Source organism: Lactuca serriola, chromosome 5 (genome assembly GCF_051521515.1).
Source record: "Lactuca serriola cultivar US96UC23 chromosome 5, Lser_US96UC23_V15, whole genome shotgun sequence".
Lineage (NCBI taxonomy): Eukaryota > Viridiplantae > Streptophyta > Magnoliopsida > Asterales > Asteraceae > Lactuca > Lactuca serriola.
The window spans coordinates 266536772-266559651 of NC_136412.1; positions in this window are offsets into that span (position 1 = coordinate 266536772).

Consider the following 22880-nt stretch of genomic DNA (forward strand, 5'->3'; position numbering starts at 1 on the left):
AGGAGGTGGAGGAAGTGAAGCATGACTCTCATTTCCTTGATCGTATCTCGGAACGTCATCTTCATTTGGAAAACTTGTTCCATGGGATTTGGGAAGACCATTGTAAGATTCAGACATCTACAAAACGGGAGAAAATTCAAGTTATGTTGATTGAGTCCTTAATAAAACACCCAAATGAGTTATTAAGGCTAGGATCCAACACAATATTCTACAACCTAGAAAAGGGATGCCGTAATCTAGTTGCAGAATATTTGAAGGTACGTAAATGACGATTTACCAATTTCCACCATGAAAAACGAAAAGGAAGATTAAGTTTTAAATGAATTGAAACTCCTAGATCTTTTGAGATTCATTGAACTTTTCAATGGCATGTTTAACCTCGATTATGCCCTACTATTTGTGATTGGGATGCCGAGGATCACAAACAAGGTGTGAATAACCATACGAATCACGTGGTGCACCCAATGCTACAATCACCCAATCAATGTGCCGGTTAGCCACACACGCTCCATTGATCTATGATAAACATCGAGTCACCCTTCGCTACCAATGTCATCCCCAAATTAGTGTGTCGGTTAACCACACACGCTCCACTAACGTTTGACAGGGGTACGAAGTGTAATTCTATGGATTAGCATACAATTTCACATTTTTTTCTAAAGTAACTATGATTTGGGAATTTGAAAAAGCATTTAGTTACTTTGTACTTCATTATACTTATAATGGAAGGTTTCTGTCCTATCCTACCCGTTCGGCTAACGACCCTCCACTAGTCAAGAGTGCGGTGGGTAAGAGTGGATACCCATTCAATCGCCATTTTATAGGCAATTTCCTTAAACACCCCTTATAGACCAGCTTCGTGAATGAGGCCTACGAATGGTAAGACTGACTTTTTACTCATATATAATACTAGACTTTTAATGTTATATATAGTATAGGGTGTATTTTACACTTTTAAAATACTAGGTGGTTTAACTTAGTAAATTATACTTTTAATTTAATTAAATGTAAACCAAACACTTTATGGGTTTATTAAATCACCTTTAATTATACACTTTAATTAATTAACAAAACCATAAGGGTGTGATTTGAACTTTTCAAATTACTAGGGTTTTAGAATTTAACATTTCAAAATTAAACTTTTAGTCAAATTTTAAATTCCAAAATTTGAGGGCAAGTTTTGAAACATTTCAAAACATTAGGGATCAAACAACAAATAATTCAAATTAAACAATTAATTTCATAATTATCTTTATTTGACCTAATCTTATTTTAGTCATTAGATAATTACCAAATAACTTTAAATAATCCATATTTATCACATAAACAACCAATATTTAAAAGATTTGAAATTATCTATTGTTTTGGCAAGGATAAACATATAATTAAGATAAAATTCGGATTTTAACTTCATAAAACAATTTAAGCATCAAATCCAAGTCAAAACAGCAGCTAAATCCCGAAATACCCTCTGCCTGATGCACTGACTCGCCGAGTCAGACCTGGACTCGCCGAGTATAGCCAACTCGCCGAGTCCAGATACTGACTCGCCGAGTTGAGTCGGGCAGAGGCAAAAAACTCATTTTTCAGTAAATAATTCAACATAGCATCACATACAATTGAAACCAATCAAGGCTCTGATACCACTTATGGGTTTTAGGCATAAGAACAATCCTATGTGCTCATACAAACCCTAATGCTTGGATCTAGGTTTCTCTATTGTACATGCTTTGAATCCAAGACTAATAAACTTAGATCTAACATATTATAAACTGAATTAGTGTTTAGGGAATTACCTTTGATTGTTATATAGCAATAACAATCAATTCCTTGCTTGGATTGGCTTCAAAAGCTTAGTGCCTCAAGTGCTGCACCTCTAATGGAGTCACAAACACCATATACAACTTGGATAAAGAGGAGAAGAAGAGAGGCTGCCCAAAAACGACTAGAAGCCCTAGAGAATCAGTTGTCCACGTTTTTGGAGCCTAAGGGGTCCTATATATACTTGTGTGGGCTGCTACGGTTTCAGTCAAAATCCTAATGGACAGCTTAAACTCTAAGCAGCCTATGGAACCTTCTGGATAAGGCCATGGACGAAAATATGATGGGCTTCCATCATAATTTCGTTCACCCCTTGTTCCTTTAGCATTCCTTAGCCCAATAACTCAATTATCCAATAATTGCAGTCCAGTCCCCTGAGTTTAATTAATCTCTTTTAGCCACAAAATTAATTATCAATTAATTCTTGACTAATATTAATTAAACAATATGATTTCTCCTTTAATATATTATTCTCATAATACATTAATAAATCATATTTAAACCCTTCTCTCCTTAAATCATCCTACATATTGCTATGGTGAAGGCAACCCAAAAGGACCATGCTCATAATCGGGTCAAGTACATACCAAAATAGTTATGGACTTAGACACTAATCCAACAATGAGATCATCAATAATAGGAAGCTGAATGTAAAATTCTTCCATGTATTCGGTTCAAGGTGCTTCATCTTCAACTCCAAAGAACATTGTAACAAGTTTGATTTTAAAGCTGACGAAGGAATTTTTCTGGGATATTCTCTTACTTTAAAGTCATACCGGGTTTTAAATAAACGTTCTAGAAAGATTGAAGAAACCTATTATGTCACGTTCGATGATAATTTCGTCAAGAAACTAAAGACTACTGAAGAAGCAATTGGAGAGATTTTCTCTCAAACAGGTGAAGTCACAGCCACGATTGCTAATTTATTTGATCAGTTCATAGACTTATTCGATGAACATGAGAAAGCCACTCTCTCAGAAGCCAAGGCGGCAGACAACAAAATCAATCGTCTGAAGCAGATTGTCGAAGATGCAGCCAAACAAATGGGAGAAGGAGAACCAGTTCGAAACGAACCTCCTCAGCACGACACTTCAGTTGAGGGGGAGAATCAATTCTCTTCAAATCAATCGGACTCACAGTTTCAGGGGGAGAATTCAATCCCTATAGCACCCGAAAGCCCGGCTACACCCGAAAATCCTGTAGCACCCAAAAGCCCGACTACACCCGAAAGTCCTGTAGCGCCCGAATGCCCGGCTACACCTGAGATTTCTGTAGCACCCGAAGGTCCAAATCAACCTGAAGATCCAAATGATTCATCATCTGTCGAGGGGGAGAATTTTGATATGTTCTATGATGATGATATTCAATCTGAGTTGGAAGAAATGGTCAACGCTGAATTGGATCCATCCTATGATCCAAACTTTCCTCCGCTCACTAAATGGACCAGAGATCATCTTGTATCTCATATAGTGGGTAATGTATCTGAAAAGGTCCTAACCCGATCTCAAGTGAAGGCAAAGCAAACCACCCTATTCTCTAAAGTAGAGTTCTGCATGTATAATTCCTTCGTATCCAAAGTTGAGCGTAAGACCATCAATATTGCTCTTGATCATTCTGATTGGGTCCAAGCAATGCAAGATAAACTCAATGAGTTTGAAAGAAATAAGGTCTGGCGTCTCATTCCAACACCAAAAGATGCCTCAGTCGTTGGTCTCAAATGGGTATTCAGAAATAAAATGGATAAGGAGGGAAATGTGATTCGTAATAAAGCTCGTCTTGTGGTGAAAGGATACTGCCAGGAAGAAGGAATTGATTATGAAGAAACATTTGCTCCAGTAGCAAGGCTGGAATCCGTTTGAATATTTCTTGCCTATGCTGCACACAAGAACTTCGAGGTCTACCAAATGGATGTGAAATGCGCCTTTCTGAATGGAGAACTTGAAGAAACGGTTTACGTGGAGCAACCTCCTGGTTTTGTGAATGAAAAGCATCCAAATCACTGCTACATTCTAGACAAGGCAGTTTATGGTCTGAAACAAGCGCCTAGGGCATGGTATGAAACACTAACTAAGTTCTTAAAGATGTCTAAATTCAAACAAGGTTCGGTTGACCCAACCTTCTTTCTTAAAAAGGAAGGTAACCACCTTATGATAGTTTAAATCTATGTCGATGATATCATCTTTGGCTCAATGAATCCTAGCTTAACAGCTGAATTCAGAAAGCTGATGGAGACTAAATTTGAAATGAGCTCAATGGGTCCGATTAACTTTTTCCTTGGTTTAAACATTAGACAGGGACCCGAAGGCATTTTTATCAACCAAGAAGCATATACCAAGACTCTTCTTGCTAAATTCGGCATGATGGGAGATTCAAAGGTCAAAGTTCCAATGGCGTTCGGTACCAAGCTTACACCATCCTTGGAAAAACCGACAGTCGATATAACACTATACCGCCAAATGATTGGTTCTCTGATGTACCTCACAGCTAGCAGGCCCGATATAGTGTTCTCTGTGTGTTACTGTGCTAGGTTTCAGGCGATCCTCGTGAACCACACATGCTAGCAGTGAAAAACATACTCCGATATCTGAAGCGAACCACCTCTCTCGGTCTCTGGTATTCCTCAAACTCAGGTTTCTTTGTTCAAGCCTACTCAGATGCAGACCTTGGAGGATGTGGTTTAGATAGGAAAAGCACCACAGGAGGATGTCAATTCCTCGACGGGAAGTTGGTGAGCTGGCAATCTAAGAAACAAACATGTGTTTCACTGTCTACAGCCGAAGCAGAATATATTGCAGCCGCTTATTGCACATCTCAAGTGATTTGGATCCAAAGCCAACTCCGAGATTATGGACTCAATATGAAAAAGATCCCACTATATTGTGACTCAGAAAGGGAAATTAGGATCTGTCATAACCCAGTGCAACATTCCAAAACCAAACACATTGCATTGAGGTATCACTTCATTAAAGATTACGTAGAAGACGGAAACGTAGAGATTCATTTTGTACGAACTACTGATCAACTGGCTGACATCTTCACCAAAGCTCTTACTGAAGCAACTTTTAATAAAATTCTACAAGGGCTAGGTATGATGGAATTGGAGTCAGTACCAAAAACTACTTCTCAAAACTAAAAGTTGGAAGCGAAATGAACCGAACGTTTGGGTTTGGTTCACGTGAGTGCCGAAATGAACCGAGCGCTCGGGTTCGGTCCTATTCACTTGTCTTCGCTTATCACGTAAAGGTAGTTTCTTTAGTTGTAAACTTTTTGTACCCTTTCTTCTCAATTATTTCTCTCTTATTTTTCAATTCTTTTTCTTTTTCAAACATTTTTTTGCAACCGAAATGAATCGAGCATTCGGTCTATTTCGGGTTCGGTTCCGAATTTTTTTTATTTGTTTTATTTTTGTTTTTCTCTTTGAATAAAAAACTCCAAAAATATTTTTTTCTATTCGTTAAATTTTTGTATCATTTGTGAATAATCAATGGGGCAGGTATTGTTCTCACATCTTTTATTAGTTAAGTGTCCCTAGAAGCATGCTGCTGTATGTTGTCCAAAGCCTCAACTGATTCTGAATAAAGCCTTACTGACATGGTATATACAAACCTTGTCTTCCCAATTAGGCTATTATATTTATTCTAATCATGAGCTACCTTACTCTCTTCTCACATGAGATTAGAGTTTTCTGCTTGGTTCTTATTTTAACAGCAGAGGTACTTTGGTTTCTTTACACCATCTCCAATACTTTTCTCCATCATATTCGCTTCATACACGTAACCCTTGAGACTCTCATAAATTACCACTGAGGTTTATGGTTACACAATTTCTGTGTTTATGATCTTAGCTTCGTGCCACTACGTGCTAAGTGAAAACCAGAAATCAATACCTACTATGCATTGACGGTGAACAATTCAATTTGCTCTAGTTTTCACTAATGAATTAATGAATTCATCCATAGGGCTGTACCTTGAAATCTTTGAATTTTCTTTTTGTGTGATTCTTATGAAATTGTTAATTCCCATAACATTTCTTCCCATAGAATCCAGTTTCAATTTTTTTTCTCTGAGATTTCACCTAATAGTATTTTCAACATGCCACTTACAATCTCTTCACACCTACTTGTTCAACATACCACATTGGTCTCACAAGTACTTTAGTCGATTAATGTCTTATTTCAAGATCATGAATTTTGAACTGAAGCGCAAGCCTCCCAAATTAGCCTTATTAAAAGATGCCTTTCAACACTTCTTAATAAGTGTCTGATCGTAATTCAACGGGAAACCACACAAACACTTTAAGGTCTCTCTTGACCTTGAAGGAAGAGATTCATGCCCGGGTTCCATTTTTTCGTGTCTTTATTGACATCACAATTTCCCACATATGAGTTGCTTTATTTCTTTTTCTTTTACACTCTATGCACGAAAATCTTTTTGATTTTCCATAAATCCGGTTTCGTTAATTTCAAGCAATTTTTGGCTATGGAATTTAAGGTTATAAAAGAGATGTGGCTCACAATGTTACACGTGGTCATTTTGCTCTATGACGACAACTCACTCTAAAGGGATAAGTTGCTGACTTAGCCGAAAGTCTAATCACTTTAATACTTCAAACGACGCTTGATGGGAAAGCGTGTGAAGCGGAACCGTTTTTGACATTTCAAACGGCGCCTGATGGGAAGGCGTGTGAAACGGGACAGTTTTTCTCTCTCCTGCGTAATCATCGGGGCTTTAAACTGTCACACGTCAATCACCTAAGGAAACACTTCGTATTTTCTTTGAAGATTTGGGAACAAATTTTTCTCTCTCTTTTCACCATGGTATAAAAGGTAACTTCTATCGTTATTTACCTCTTTCCTGCACCAAATATTCAGAGAGCAAGAAAAGATTTGTTTCTCCTGCTGTTCATCATCTTCCCCAAATTATTCTATTCAATGGCGGACTCCTCTTCAGTTCATGCTACTTCTCACATTCTACCAATCCATCCTCAACAAAGCCTGGTCATCGATCTCACTCCACAAGCTTACGATGCGTTCATGTTTCCAATCGTGGAATGTCTCAAGCATTCACCACCAGTTCCAGCACTTACCAAAGTCGACACTGTTCCAATGGAGTGTCTATCGCAAATCTTCTCCACAGCCCACTATGACAAGTCTGTCGATTGAATCTTCTTCGACATTCTTGATCACAAGGCCTCCATCTCCAAACAGCGATTCTGTTTGCTTTTAGGGTTTGAACCTGATGAGTCTAGTGTTAACCTTGAATCCATCCCGGTGGGACAGTTTTTCTCCATGTTTTATAACATGGGTTACACTGAAATTCTGACGACGGTCACAAAATTCAAGAAGTCTTGCTTACCTCCTCAGTGGAACGGCTTCTTCATAGTTTTGTTCAAGGGGTTATCAGAACGCAGTGTAGGTTCAGATGGGGCAAGTCGTCTGTTTATGACCATTCTTTATGGGCTGTACCACGACATCAACCTTGATTATGGGTCGGTTTTATGGCAGCAGCTGATTCAGAGTCTAGCGTCTACTTCTTGCCATTCAGAGATCTCCTATGCCAGATTTTGGACACTGGTCACAAAGTGGTGATGGACAAGTATCACGTTCCCATTGTTGCTGATTCTCCACTCTCCTCAATCGGAACCTTTCACACTACGAAGATAATCGTCTCTGATTCATCTAAATTTCAGTTTGTTGGCTCATTCCCTGAGTCAATGTATGGGTGTGTTCCAAGCAGCAGCCGCATCATCAAAACTTACAAGGAGTTTCGTCGCTCTGGTCCCAGAGAGCTGACTCCTGACATGATTCAGTCAATCCATGATGCTGATAGGCCTGCTCCCAGGGGAAAGAAAAATGACAAGGGAAAAGACAAGAGGGTTGTCAAAGGAGCGAAAGGTCCTTTTCCGAACAAACACAAACCTACCAAAGCAGCTCAATATCCTCCACCAAAGAAGAGGAAGACTCAACCCAGGCGAAAGCTTATTCTTGCCTCCTCCTCCAGCGAATCTGAGGAAGAGAGTTCAGACTCTGAAGAATCCTTTCGAGGTAATACTCCTCCACTTTCGCCTACACCTGAGGTACATTTTTCCACTAGAGCTGTCTCTCCTCCCCCAATCTCCATCTCTATTTCCATTCCCCCCATAACCTCTACTACTCAAATACCACCCAGCTCTATCCCTGTACCACCTCCTATTTTCACTGAAGCTACCACCACAACCACCGCTAGAGTTAGAACCAACGTATCTGATACGGGGGCTCCTACTACAGCACCCGAACCCACTCTCGTTACCGAACATACATCCGTACCCGAACCTACTTCCACAACCGAGCCTCCACCCTCACCCTCATCTCCTGCTCACTCAGCAGAAAATGAAGAACCTTTTCTTGGAGGAGAGGACATGACGTTTGACTCGGTCTATTACAGTCCGTTTCAAATGCAAAGTGATGACCATGATGATGCTCCAGTCACCAAGAAGCATCTCAAGGAGCTTCATGAGAAAATTGATTCTCTCTTTACTTCCTCCTCTTCTTCCTCACGATCTACTATCTCAGAGGCTGCTATTCAGGGGATTGTTGATATGTTTACTAAGGCTCATGAAGCCTCTATCAACTCTGCCACTGCCGCTATCGATGCCTCTACCAAGGCGTGTGCTGCTGCGACCGAAAAAGTCGAAAAACTATTTGTTGACGCTACTTCTATTTTGCAGTCTTTATAGGAAACTGCTGATTCCAATGAAAAGAAGCTTGACTCTCTTGTCAAAAAGTTGGCCACTTCAGTTGCCTCCGAACTGGAGTCCTTTGCCAGTCTTCGTCAATCTCTCAGCAATGACAACAAACTATTTCAGGCGACTGTTGCGGAGCGCCTGACAAAGCTGCAAGAAGATCTCACTTCAGAGAACTCAGTGATGGATGCTCTCGCTCACAAGAACACTTCTCTCAAGGTCAAGAGTCTTCATCTTTTCCAATCTGAAAAGGAAGTTGTATCTCTTCGATCTGAGCGTGCGGTTATTTCCTCGTGTGTTTCGGATGTCCATGCCACCCTTTCCAACATCCTTGAAGCACATGATCCGATCCTGAATTACTCCGTGAGGCGCACTCTTGCAGAGAAGCTTGCTCCTGCCCTTGCCCTACTCAACAAACTTGAAGGGCTTCTTGAGTTCGTGGCCCATCCGAAACAAGGGGGAGAAGATGTGTCTCAACCGCCTCCCACTTCTACAGCAACTAAAGCAACCGAACCTCCTCCAGCAGGTTAACCCTCAGGTTTGGGTGTCAAAGACAAAGGAAAGAAGATTGCTGAAGACAATGATGATGATGATGATGATAAAGAGACCATCGCTGATCTCTTAAAGAAACAAGGTCGGGAAAAAGATGCTGACATGAGTGCTCGTGTTGCCAGAGAGTTTGAGGCGAACGAACGAAAAATGAAGGAGGCTCATGACCTTCTTGGGAGTAGGAAAACTCTTTTTCCTCCGTGGACTCTTGAGAAGCTTTTAAAAGAGGCAATTGATACTCCCAGCATCCTGTGGCTCGAACCAGTGATTTCATTGGATCGAATCAATTCTATCGATTCTCAGTTCGACATGACACTGACCCGAAAAGCCTTCATCTTCCATGCTTTTGATAACGTTGCTGATGTTCCTCATCCTCATCCAAAGGTTGATAGGGAACTTGTCGAATTCTATCTAAAGTCTGCTCAACCATAGTATCAGACTTGGAGCGCTCAGGAAATCATCAACGTTTGGGTCCTCAAGCCGTTTCGTGAGGGGAACTACACGAACGTTCGGTTCAAAGTGCTGAGGGGCTCTACTAAAACCGAACACGCGATATCACTTGCTGATCTTCCCAACCTGAATCCACATGATTGGATTATTTTGCATAACATCCTCCTCACCAACGAAGCTGAGTATGGTCCAATTATTAATCACTTCAAAAGGATGCTCGTATGCTACATTATGGAGGTTGACAAGATGGATCAGGAGATCGCTAGCATCTTCAAGAAAAAGCCTACTGTCTCTCCTGTGGGCTCTGCTAGTGATTTGAACATGATACAGATGGGAAGAATTGACCCGAAGCGGAATTTTGTCATGTTTACAAGGAACAAAGGCCAAAAATGCATGTTCGCCTTGGCAGATAAGCACCTTTACACCACTGCATGCTTGGAACATGTTCTGGGAATCATTCATCGATGCAAGCAGAATTCAGCAGATGACAAGAAGTATTTTGATGACATGATTCAGTGGTACATTCAATTCAGACAGACCATCCTTGCTCTCATCCCACGTCTGTTTGAAACCACTAAGAAAGTTCCTGCAGCTGGACCCAACAAGCCGAAGTGATAGTCTCGCTCCAATTGACGCAAAGGGGGAGATTGTAGGGTCTGAAAGGTGTTGCGTCTTGGGCTCGCTATTTAGTCCATTTAGTCTCCGGATTGGGCCTGTCCATCCATGAGTTTTATCTAGGGTTTTGTATTTATAGGTGCTTGCATGCATCCTAGTACGTAAGAATTTGGAAGTCAATTACTCTAAAAGATTTAATCTTTATCATTTGTAACCCTAACAACCTCTACAGCGGAAGTTCTTTATCGAGATCTGCTGAGGCTTGACTCTATTGAATCATTCGACATATTTTGATTCATTCTTGTGTTTTGTATTACTGTTTGTCGTTTTTGTGATTAACCTGTTAGAAGATCTAAACGATCAAAGAGTTTCTTAACTCATCATTTTCGCGATCGGATTTTTCCACCATCGACATCCAACGTGGCATCGCTTTCCCATGTTGTGGTTGGGCTTCTGTGAAATATTTTGACGTTTTTCACACCATACTTTTTGAAGATGCAATCTCTGGTTCACATTTTTCTGGCACAATTACGAGTAGCTGTGTAGGTCTAGTTTCCAGTTATATTTTTGAGATGTCCAAGCTTTCCCACCAACAATCAGAGATTAACCCCACAACTTCTATTCCAGGGGAGTTTGTTTCTTTTTATCCCTCTTTACTTTTATGTTTTTCGTAGTATGCAATTGGGACATTGCATAAAATAAGTGTAGGTAGAGGTTATTTACAATAGATTACAAGCATTTGATTTTTACAAAAATTGCATTATCATAAAAAATTGCTAGTTTTTAGAGTATGCATTCACATAAATTTGAAATAATAGTTTAATTTAGGAAAATCTAGCCAATTAAAATTTTTTGCTGATATTGTGAGGGGTGATCCGATGAGAGCCCAAGTGTTTACCTGAGCCAACACATGTTATAGTGTAGTTGTGGCTTCCCATTCTTAGTGAAAAGACATGAGATATGAAAGACAATCTAGTAGTCTGTACGATGTAATAAGTTTTCCAACATGTACCCGAAATCTATCTAGGAGAACTTATATAGTCATTATATAAAGCCCGTGTTTCTAGGCTAGGCATTAATATTGAAATAATGGTCTAGGTTAACCTTTGTAACTCATTTTGAAGAAATGAAAAGGAATTATGTGAATTATGTGTTTTATGCTTAATTATTAGGGCTTAGTTAATTAAGAATAAAAATAAGCGTCAAAATTAAAGTTTGAGATAAGCCCAATATCTTTACATATAGTTGTAGTAGTCGAAACAAGGATTTCGGGGATATAAAGAATACCAAAATCCGAGTTATAACGAAGAAGTTATGACCTGTCGAAGTTTCACGACAAAACCGGCACGGTGCTGAATGTGGAATTCACCTATAATAATAGTTTCCACTCAAGCGTTAAGATGACACCTTATCACGCTTTGTATGGGGAAAAGTGTCGGATGCCATCATGTTGGCTGGAAGCTGAGGAAAAGCAGTTTATGGGACTTGAAATAGTCCATTAGATTGCTGAAAAGTTGTAAGTGATTAGGGAAAAAGATGTTAGATGCTCAAAAGAGCTATGCTGACGAGAAAAGACAACTAATATCATTCGAAGTTGGAGATTTTGTTTCACTAAACGTCTCGACGTGGAAGGGACTTATAAGATTTGGTAGAAGGGGAAATATGAGTCCAAGGTTTATTGGACCATTTAAAGTTCTTCAGAGGATCGGGAATCAAGCTTACAAGCTAGAATTACCGGAAGAACTAGAGAGTATTCATAACACCTTTCATGTGTGTTATTTGAGAAAGTTCACGGGAGGTGTACCCGACATAATTCCCATTTCTAAATTAAGGTTGGATGAAAACAAGAGGTTAATTGGAGAACCTGACGCAATCGTTAACTGTAAGATTAAGAAGTTGTAACGTAAGACAGTCGATTTAGTGCCTGTATGTTGGAAACATATAAATGGGCCAAATCCCACCTAGGAAACGGAGAGTGACATAGTGAGTCGCTACCCGTAGTTGTTTGTCGTTGTGTGATTCTGGGGATGGAATCATCCTAAGGGGGAGAGAGTTGTAAAGCCCGTGTTTCTAGGCTAGGCATTAATATTGAAATAATGGTCTAGGTTAACCTTTGTAACTCATTTTGAAGAAATGAAAAGGAAGTATGTGAATATTATGTGAATTATGTGTTTTATGCTTAATTATTAAGGCTTAATTAATTAAGAATAAAAATAAGTGTCAAAATTAAAGTGTGAGATAAGCCCGATATCTTTACATAAAGTTGTAGTAGTCGAAACAAGGATTTCAGGGATATAAAGAATACCAAAATTCGAGTTATAACAAAGAAGTTATGACCTGTCGAAGTTTCGCGACAAAACCGGCACGGTGCTGAATGTCGTAAAAAGTGAGTTTTCGATAAACTACTTTTTAGCCTTAGTGATCAAAACGAAAGTCGTAGTATTCGTTAAACCAAGAAGTTCGATAAAAAGAACGCCCAAATCTAACTTCGTAAGAGGAAGCTATGATTTTTCGAAGTTTCAGCTTAGCAGTAGACAGTTAAAAACTCGAATTTTAGATCGAGCGATTTTTAGCCGACACAACCTAAACGAGAATTGAAGGTCTCATCATTAGGAGCACAACGGTAAAAAGTCTGACGAAAACGGACGTCGAATGAACGAGTTATGAATTTTTAACGGATTTCCTGTCCCGGTCTGTTAAAAATAATAATATAAAATTTAAAGTCAAAATTAACCGACGAAGTCCAAAAGGAAGTTGTAGAGCGTAATTTTAGCTATGCGTGCATATAAAGAACGTCGAAAACGGAGCTCGTATGCGAAAGTTATGAATTTTAGAAGATTTTGGCACAAAATTTGAGAAATTTCGCATAGATAAGCTTCACCCGGAAATGCCACGTCACCCTCGCTGCATGCTTAACACGTGTCCGAAATGGTTGAGTCATCCGAGCAGCTGGCAGTCACGTGTCACTTCCGGATTCGACCGAAGTCTCGGCCCTCGCACATCCGACGCGTGCATAGTGACTCATCGCATCCGAAGCCTTCGCATTAGCCACGAGCCACCCACCTCGGATCCGAAGTTCGGTCCAATCAAAGCCCTCCAGCGAGGCCCTCACATGCGCAACCCACGTGCGAGCAGGTGCTGCCTCCTTCGGATCTGCTGCCGCGTGGCTTCTCTCCTGACCGTCTGATCAGCAGCTCGCAGCCTATAAATAGGAGGGTGCGAACCCTCCCGGCTAGAATTTAGAAATTGGCAATTTTGGCCCCCTTTTCACTATTTTGGCTATTTTCACATCCCCGAAGCCCCGATACTTATTCGAAAGCCCGGAATACGCCACGAAGTGCCCGAGAAGCCCGGAAAATTTATCTTTTCGGTTTCGAAGCCCGACTTTTGCAAAGCCCAATTTCTCAATAAAACTCCTGGTTTTATTAGAAACGATCGTTTTAGGAAACGAATTGCTGCCTGATTATCACCAAATCAAGTGAGTGTATAGTCACTTTCATTTTACACATAGATATGAAGTATTTACCTTATAATACGTGCTATGTGTAAATATATATCAATTGTTTATTTGAGGTGACTGTTGAGTTGATGTTTTATACAAGTTTTAAACTGTATAAGTATTTTTATCTACAAATATGTTGGGTAGAACATGAGTAGATAGTGATGTGTGATAAAATAAAATTGAGGAGAGGGCTTGATGAGTTTTGAGATCCAGTCATCTAGCGGAGTTTCGATGACGACCACGGACTTTCTAGACAGTCCAGTGGGAAACATTAGCAGGTCCGCAACCTGTAGGTGTTAATGAACTGAGAGTGTTCATTCATTGTACTCCATCCCCCTCATGGTTGCCTTTAGGACATGTATGGCTAGGTAAACCCCTTAGCAGTAGTGTCCATCCCGATGATATTCTTTAGGCTAGGTCCTTTGTGATAAGTGTTTAGGGACATAAAGTAAGGATAATGGGAACGGGTAATCAGGGTTATTGTTGATTGATGAACTTAGTAAGTTTATTATTATTGTGGGTTGAAAACCCTATATGCTCACCAGGCTCCCAAGCCTGACCCACTCAGCTTTTTATGTTACAGGCAGTGGACCCCGAGCATAGTCGGAGGACAATGATGGATTTTTGGATTATAGGCCAGTAGTTGTAAATAACTGTTGAAAGGCTTATAATGTCTTGTTTATGCTTTTAATCTGTATCGGAACATGACATCCCGAGGTTTTGATATGAAATGAAACTATACATTTCTTAAAGAAAGTTTTGATAAACTTTTATTATATGTTGTTTGGGGACCAATTCCGCAACATCTTTTAAAAAGATTTCTCTGATTTTATTTTAAAAAGCATAGATTAAATCGGCCTTTTCTGGCCGAGAAATTAGGGGATGTCATAGTTGGTATCAGAGCATTAGTTTAAGCGAACTAAGAAATTGTAGAATTTCTAGACTTGAACTTAGAATGCTAAGTGATGATTGTGAGATGAGTGTCTACCATATTTTAGTCACGAGCACTAGTTTATTCTAAGGAAGATGCCTAAAATGCCCTTATGTGCTAAATGCTATGTGTTTGCCATGTGTGCCATTATTTGTTTGGATCTATGGTCTGTTGCCGACCGGATCTGGAAACCTTATGTGTGTAGGATTCTAAGCGTATGATTACGAGATTAGAACTAACATGTAAACGTTTCGGAGTGATAAGGGAATTGACATGTCTAACAAGGATAAAGACCTAAATTCTCCTTATTTGTTATATAGATTGTAATGGCAAGATCTCGTAGTGGAGCTGCAAATGCAAACGGAAACAGGGATCAATAGCCTCAACCTCAAGTAGTTGAGCAAGTACCTGTTGTAGGAGCTGCACCTGAGCCAATGACGATGGTTGGGGTACAAGCAATGATCCAGATGATGTTAGATCGCCAAATGGAGGAGACAAGGCGATTACTACAACAACATAGGGAAGAGACTACGATGCCTATTGAACAACCCATATTGAATGAAGGGCAATCAGTAGGAGGGAACTACAGTGGGACTCTTGGTCAAGCCAACCCACCGATAGTTAGTCAAAACAACCAGGATGGAGGAGTTGATGGACGCGGATGCAAATACAAAGATTTCATGGCATCTAAACTGTCGTGTCTATCTGGAAATCCGACACTGGTGGAAGTCATGAATTGGATCTCCGAAATGGAGACGATGTTTGAAAGTTGCGAGTGCAGCAACAAACAAAAGACCACACTTGCAATTTCTCTGTTAAAGTCTAGTGTGTTGAGCTGGTGGAAGTTACTAGCTGATTCCATGCCCAAGGGTGAAGCTAGTAAGATGTCTTGGGAAGATTTTGTGGTACAACTGAAATTGCAGTACTGCTCTGAGCAGGATCTTCTGGAAATCAATAATGAGTTCCAGAATTAAAAGAAAGGAAAGATGAGCGTTACTGAATATGCTGCTAGTTTTATGGAAAAGATGAAGCTAGTTCCTCATCTAGTTCCAACTGAACTCTCTAAGGTCAACAAGTTTGCCCTCGGATTACCAGCGGACTTTGGTCCGATGGTCAGAAATTTTGAAGAAAAATAATCGAAGATACCAAAAATCAAACAAGAAAGTGTTGCTTTCAAAGAAAATCGAAAGACAAATATCAAAGAAGACATGAATTCGAAGAGCTACATTGTGGTATCAAAGTTGTAATTCTTTCTAGATCATATGTATGCTTGGGAAGCCTAAACAAAAAATACCTTGAGGTTAAGAAAGATTTCTGAGGATGGATTCAGAGGGTTGCAAAAATGAGTGTCATATAAACTAAGGGGTGAATGTTCATAAGGATTGTGAGTATTTAGGATTGGGAAGTTTTTAGGAATTATAGACACAAATACATGCATTGCGGTCTTCGGATAATGGTTGGGTTTAAAATGGATTGTTTTATTCGATATTGGTAAGTTAAAAATCAGTTCTCTTGGGGGCAAGCAAAGGTTAAGTGTGTGAAATTTTGATATGTGCATATATATATATATATATATATATATATATATATATATATCATATCTTAATACTTTTAGCTATAATTATGTTTATTATAGAATAAAAGCTACTTAATCTATTATATGTTGTTATGTAGTGTAAAAGACATGCTCGGAGGCTGGAAGCAGGAAAATGAGTGCTTAGGCAAGAAGAAGAAACAAAAACAATGTTGTTGGACAACTTGAACACTCATCAATATTTTGGCCATATCTTATCACTCATAACTCCGATTGACAAGACTCAAGGTGATCTGAAAACTAGATAAATTTCCGGACAACTTTCGTGGTTTGAGAAAATAATAATTCCCAACTACCACGACGTGGTAAATCAAAACTTCGCGATCATTGATCTGACTTGGAGAATACGTGATTTCTATGAAGACCACGACGTAGTGGCCATAAGTCCTCTAGAAAAACCTTAGAAGATAAGAAAACCTCAAGTCAACTTTATGGAGAAGTATTGCGAAAAAAATCTTCTGGAAAAACCTTAGAAGATAAGGAAACGATTGGAGCTCAAGAGTTGATGACATCTAGAAGAAAACATCATTAGTTCATTCAGTTTGCTAGACTTTTATCATGTATATTCTAGTTACCTTTGATTTCTTGGTTTTTATGTTTTAGTTATGGGTTAATTACCCTAAACTTCTGTTAGGGATGATGAACCTTGAAGCTTTGTGTTGATTTCATGCTTTTATGACAATTTATTTGGCTTTTCTTCTGTTTGACGAAGTTTAACCCTAAGATGTTGAAGTTTTAGTCTTTATTACCTTTCATTCGAGTTATGTGTAGTAGATGATCATTCTAGCTGCATTGATTTGATTTCTAGTTATTTATGATCATTACTGTAACGCCCGTGTTTCAAGGCTTGCCATTTTTAGCAATGTAATAGTCTAGGTTAACCATTGTAACCCCAATTTGAAATAATATAATGTATTATTTGTGAATTATGTGAATTATGTGATTTATGTGTTTATTTTCTTATTTAATGAATTAAGAATAAAATAAGCGTCAAAATTTAAGTGTGAGGTAATCCCGATACCTTTGCATAAGGTCGTAGTGGTTGAAACAAGGATTCCGGAGATATAAGGAATGCCAAAATCCGAGTTATAACGAAGAAGTTATGACCTGTCGAAGTTTCGCGTCAGAACCGGCACGACGCCGAGTGACGTAAAACATGAATTTAAGATAGAGCGATATTTAGCCTTAGCGATCTAAACGAAAGTCGTAGATTTCGTTAAACCGAGAGCGTGCGTAAAAGGAACGCCCAAATCTGACTTCGTATGATGAAGTTATGATTTTCTGAAGTTTCGACGTGGCAGTAGGCAGCCCGAATACTCGATTTGAGATCGAGCGATTTCTAGCCAAAACAATCTAAATGAGAATCGAAGATCTCGTTGTTAGTAGCGAAACGATGGAAAGATAGGCGAGAACGGACGTCGGACGAAGAAGTTATGATTTAATAACGAAGTTTTCCTGTCCGAGCCTTCTAAAAATAATTAATAAAAATAAAAATTCAAAATTAGCCGACGGAGTCTAAACGAAAGTTGTAGAGCGTAGTCTCACCTTCGCGTGGATATAAAGAACGTCGAAAACGGAGTTCGTATGAAGGAGATATGAATTTTTGAAGTTTTAATAAATATTTAATATTTATTTTAATTTAACTCCGATATTATCCGAAGAGAAGGATGAGGCGGTCTATCCGAAGTACGCAGCACGTACTGCTGTACGCCCCGCGTACAGCGTAGGACACTCGAGTTCTACGGAGTAGTGAGTCGTATGCAGTGACGTAAGGGGACCGATGACGTAAGCGCTGACGACCACCGAGGCGTACGCCCCGCGTAGCCTCGTACGCCCCGCGTACGTGCGTGGGTTCAGTACCTATAAAAGGAGGTTCGAAGCAGCCGAGTTTTCTTTTACAAATTCTTCATCTTCTCTCATCTTTTGCCTCGATTTGCGTGCCGTTTGTACCCCGAAGCCCCGGTATTATTCCCGAGCCCCGAAGCAAGATCCGAAGCCCCGAGAATCCCGAAGAGCGTTATTCCCGAGCCGAAGCCCTGCCCGCGAGGAGCCGGTTTTTGTGAAGATCTTCCAGATCTACAGAGAGACGCTACTTCTATAAGCCGTAGTGCTGTCAGATCATCTTCTGATCAAGTGAGTGTGTAGTTATTTTCTTTCCAACGCAATATTATGAAGTATTTAATATAAAATACGTGCAACGTGTAAATATTTTATGGTTATATGTGTGAATGTATATTCACTCTCTTCTATCTCATAGATCTGATATATTCTCTATGAAATACGTGTTATGTGTGTCTGCCTCATCTGTTATGTGGAATATGTATTGATTAAAGCATGCTATACAGGTTTTTAAAACAGTGCATAAAAATGTATATTTTTATCTACTAATATGTTGGGTAGAACATGGGTAGATAATTGGTGTGTAATAAACGGATGAGAGGCCTCGGTGTTATTGGTGTTATTCTAGTCATTCAGCAGAGTATGGATGACGACCACGGACTATTCTAGACTGTCCTATGGAACACTAGCAGGCTCATTACCTGTAGGTGTTGTGAACGACGTGTTCACCGGTGTACTCTATCCCCCACATGGTTGCCTATAGGACACTTATTGTCGAGGAAGCCCCTCTGCAGTAATGTCCGTCCCGATGAAAATCCTGAAATAAGTTCCTTATAATAGACGTTATTTTTAGGAACGTAAAGGTGAGGATAACGGGAATGGGTAATCGGGTTTATTGTTGATTGTTGTAATTAAATATAATTATTGTGGGTTTGAAAACCCTATATGCTCACCAGGCTCCCAAGCCTGACCCACTCAGTTCAATTGTATTACAGGAAGTGGCGCAAGAGCTTAAGATGGGCGAATCATCAAGTTGTTTTGTTTACAAGTCTGTGTATGTATATATTTGTTGAACGACTTGTAATGTTATCGTTTATGCTTTGTGATCTGTATCGGAACATGACATCCCAACTTTTGATTTTTGAAATGAAATCATATTTCTATATGAAATGTTTTGATAAATATTTATTTTATCATGTTTTGTTTTTGGGAACAAATTCCGCATCTCTTTTAAAATCAAACGGATTTACTCTGAAAATATTTTAAAAAGCATAAATGAAATCAGTCTTTTCTGGCCGAGATTTTGGGGATGTCACAATTACACAATTAGATCTTGTGATTGACATATCATAGAGTTAGGTAAATATTGTTAATAACTTTGGTTGTGTTAGAGAGCATTAATTTTTCATATTATGTGCTTGAATTGCTATCTTGATCATAGATTATTTGTTCCTAATTTCATCATTCATAGTCCAATTTATCTTTATATCAGTTTTTTGTTCAACTTGTGTTTGATCATTGCATTGTAGTTCATAAATTGAGAAACAGTAGAATTCTAAACTATAGTAACTAGTATTAATTAATTGGAAGCCAATATAAATTTTCATGTAGAAATCAACCACAGGGGAAAGGGAATTCAGAACTAACATGATCACTCTATAATATTTGAAGTAAAAATCGTTTTCTTTGTTTGCTTAGTTGTTATTTGTTTGATTTAAGTTACCTGGACTTGCAAAATCACTACCCCCCCCCAATTTGCTTGTTTTATTTACTTAATTATTAGTAGTTACTTTATTAAATAGAATTCCATTACCTGTGATCGACACCCGACTTACCCAACCATACTATAATCCGACTAGGTACACTGCCTATAGGAGCATTAGTTAGTTAATTTAGTTAGGTTTATAAATTTAAAAGTTTATAGTTATATTTTTTCTCGTTAATTTTCCGTTCACCAAAGTGTTTGATCAAAATATGCTCTTTGAACTAAACCTAGTTTTACTACTCTAACCTAAACAAGCTCTTAGAATTTGCTTTAAAATCCACATTAAGATTAGTGTGAATGTTCCTATTAGTGTTCAGTATTTCTCATAAGCTCAGAAACGTAAGAACATGAAATTGTAGTTTACAGCAAGGCTAATCTCATCATAGAATCAAATTTATGCTTGTACTTTACTTTCAATTTATAATAGAATTACGGATTTCATAAACTGAATAGCGATAAAATAATCCTAATTCTAGTGGCTAACATGAACCATTATTAAATCAAACATTAGATTAAAACGAAACTTAAATTGGTAAATAGAATCATGAACATAACACCAAGTCACATGATTAAAAGCGTAAACATAATCGTATTACATAATCGGAAATTAAAGGCTTTAGCCTGACATGGATAATGTAACGTCCCCGAAATTCAAGGCAAAATTTTCATTTTATTTATTAAAATATATGTATTACAACACGTTACAATTATTACATAGTTAATTATAAAAGAGTGTTCCAGTAGAAGTCTGTAAAACTTTATTGATGCTTTGATATAAATACAGTCACGCGTGAGCCTTTCCACGGTTAGTTGAACAACCTGTAAAACAGTTATCCAACAACTGTGAGCCGAGGCTTCCCTCAAATTATTCCATGCCACAACATATATTCAATGCATACACATAATGGCCTTCAACATATAGTTGGTTCACCCCTGGGCCTTCATCATATTGCTGGTCTGCCCCATTTTGCCTACAACATATAGCTGATTTGCACCTTGGCCTTTAGCATAAAGCTAGTCCGCCCTAGTCTATTAGCCTTCAACATGATGTTGGACTGCCCTCAACTCCCACATAATATATTAACATTCCTACATTAAAAGCAACCATCTAGCCTAATTGTTTAAGTTTATACTACAAACAACTATATCCTAACATATAGTGGATAAATACTGGAGTATACAATATAGTGAGATGAACTCACATGGACAGTTTATCAAGGGGTAAATAGTTAACCGGACAATTTGGCTAACGAGCAGCACTACAAAGACGATTACCCTATATTACTATAATGTATTAGTTCCTATGGAAATTTGGTAATGAAAGGCTAGATCCTATCACTAATCCCAAGGAATGCTGATAGTTCTATCAAATAAGGATCAAACAGGTAAGACATTTGGGAGGCATGATCATTTCGACGTATAGCCTTTCTAAAATCCAACAACCAAGCCAACGTAACCATTCTAGACACCTCTCCCGTAAGTAGATCGATCAATATTTTGACTTGGAACTACTGATAAATCTTATTTATAGTTCTATAATAACGAATTATGACTATAAATATAAGTTACACTGAAATCGAGAGAATGTAGCTTAACTTATAGAAGTTTTGGTGAAAACCGGGAAAAATACGCGGATAGATGCCCGACCCGAATACTTCTTTTTTTTCAGAATCTTTGATATTCTAGACCCCCGCTAAAATGTTCTAAAACTATGGAAAAGTCAAACCTTAAAGGACCAGACAGATTGTAGAGAGAGAGAGAGAGATATGGGATTTTAGGGTGAGAATAAGTGATTTTCAGAAGGGTTTATAGGGGAGAGGGAGGCGCGCCGCGCAAGGCTAAGAGGTGTGTCATACACTTGGTCCTTACTAGCTCCGCCTTCCTTTCACAACGTGTCGTGACCAAGTTTTCCTACCTCTCCTTATTCTAGAAGGTGACACGTGTCACACTCTTGTGGTGCCACGTGACGTGGCGCACTTCGGTGCTACCATATCATTAGCGCAAGCGGTTTCTCGCAGATCTTCGAATGGCCATAACTTTTGCATACAAGCTTTGCTTTCAATGTTCGTTATATTCCTGAAATCCTCTTGACGAGAGGTACAACTTTTATTAAGGCCTTAATAGCTAACTGTCTCTCTATCAAAATTTTATATTTTCATAGGCATAGATTGCTAAGGTTGTTGCGGAAATTATAACTTCCTCTCATGAATTTAGATTTAGGTGTTCTAAATATTTACGCTTTTGGTTTTACGACTACTATGTCCTTTGTTTAGATTGCTTAGGCTAATAAGCCACCTATCTAAAGCTAACTTTTTACGATACGTTGAGTTGTGTGGGCTTAATTGCGAAACTTCGAAGAAGCATAACTTCTTCTTACGAAGTCAGATTTAGGCGTTCTATATATCTATGTAAATCATATTGGCATTTTCTACATATCTATGATGACTATTTCGGCTCAAGAGTATTATATTTTTATTTTGTATTTTATAATAATTACAATCTATGGCTATAGTAAAAATAGAGTGTTACAACTCTCCCCTACTTACAAGGATTTCGTCCCCGAAATCTAATTAAATTACTACGGTAGAGGCTCTTCATCTCTTCTTCTAGCTCCCAAGTCCATTCCATTCCTTTTTGGTGTTGCCACTGAGCCTTCACTAGGCTGATCACCTTGTAACGCATGGTCTTTATCTTCTTATCCAAAATTTCCACCAACTTCTCTTCATAGTTTAGATGCTCATCTCTGTGAATGTTTTCTAAAGGTATCATTACGGATTCATCCGTAATGAACTTCCATAATTAGAAGACGTGAAAGCTATTATGGATCCGACTATGCTCTTCTGGCGGATCTAGACGATAAGTGACCATGCCTATTCAAGGAATGAATCGAAAGGGTCTGATATACCTAGGGCCTAATTTTCCCTCTTCCAAAACCTGATGACACCTTTCCATGGAGAAACCTTAAGTAATACTAGGTCTCCTACAAGGAATTCAATATCCGACCTTCGTTGATCTGCATAACTCTTCTGCCAACTTTGAACAATCTACAGTCTCGCTAGTACTTGATGAATAAGTTCAGTGGTCTTGATCACAA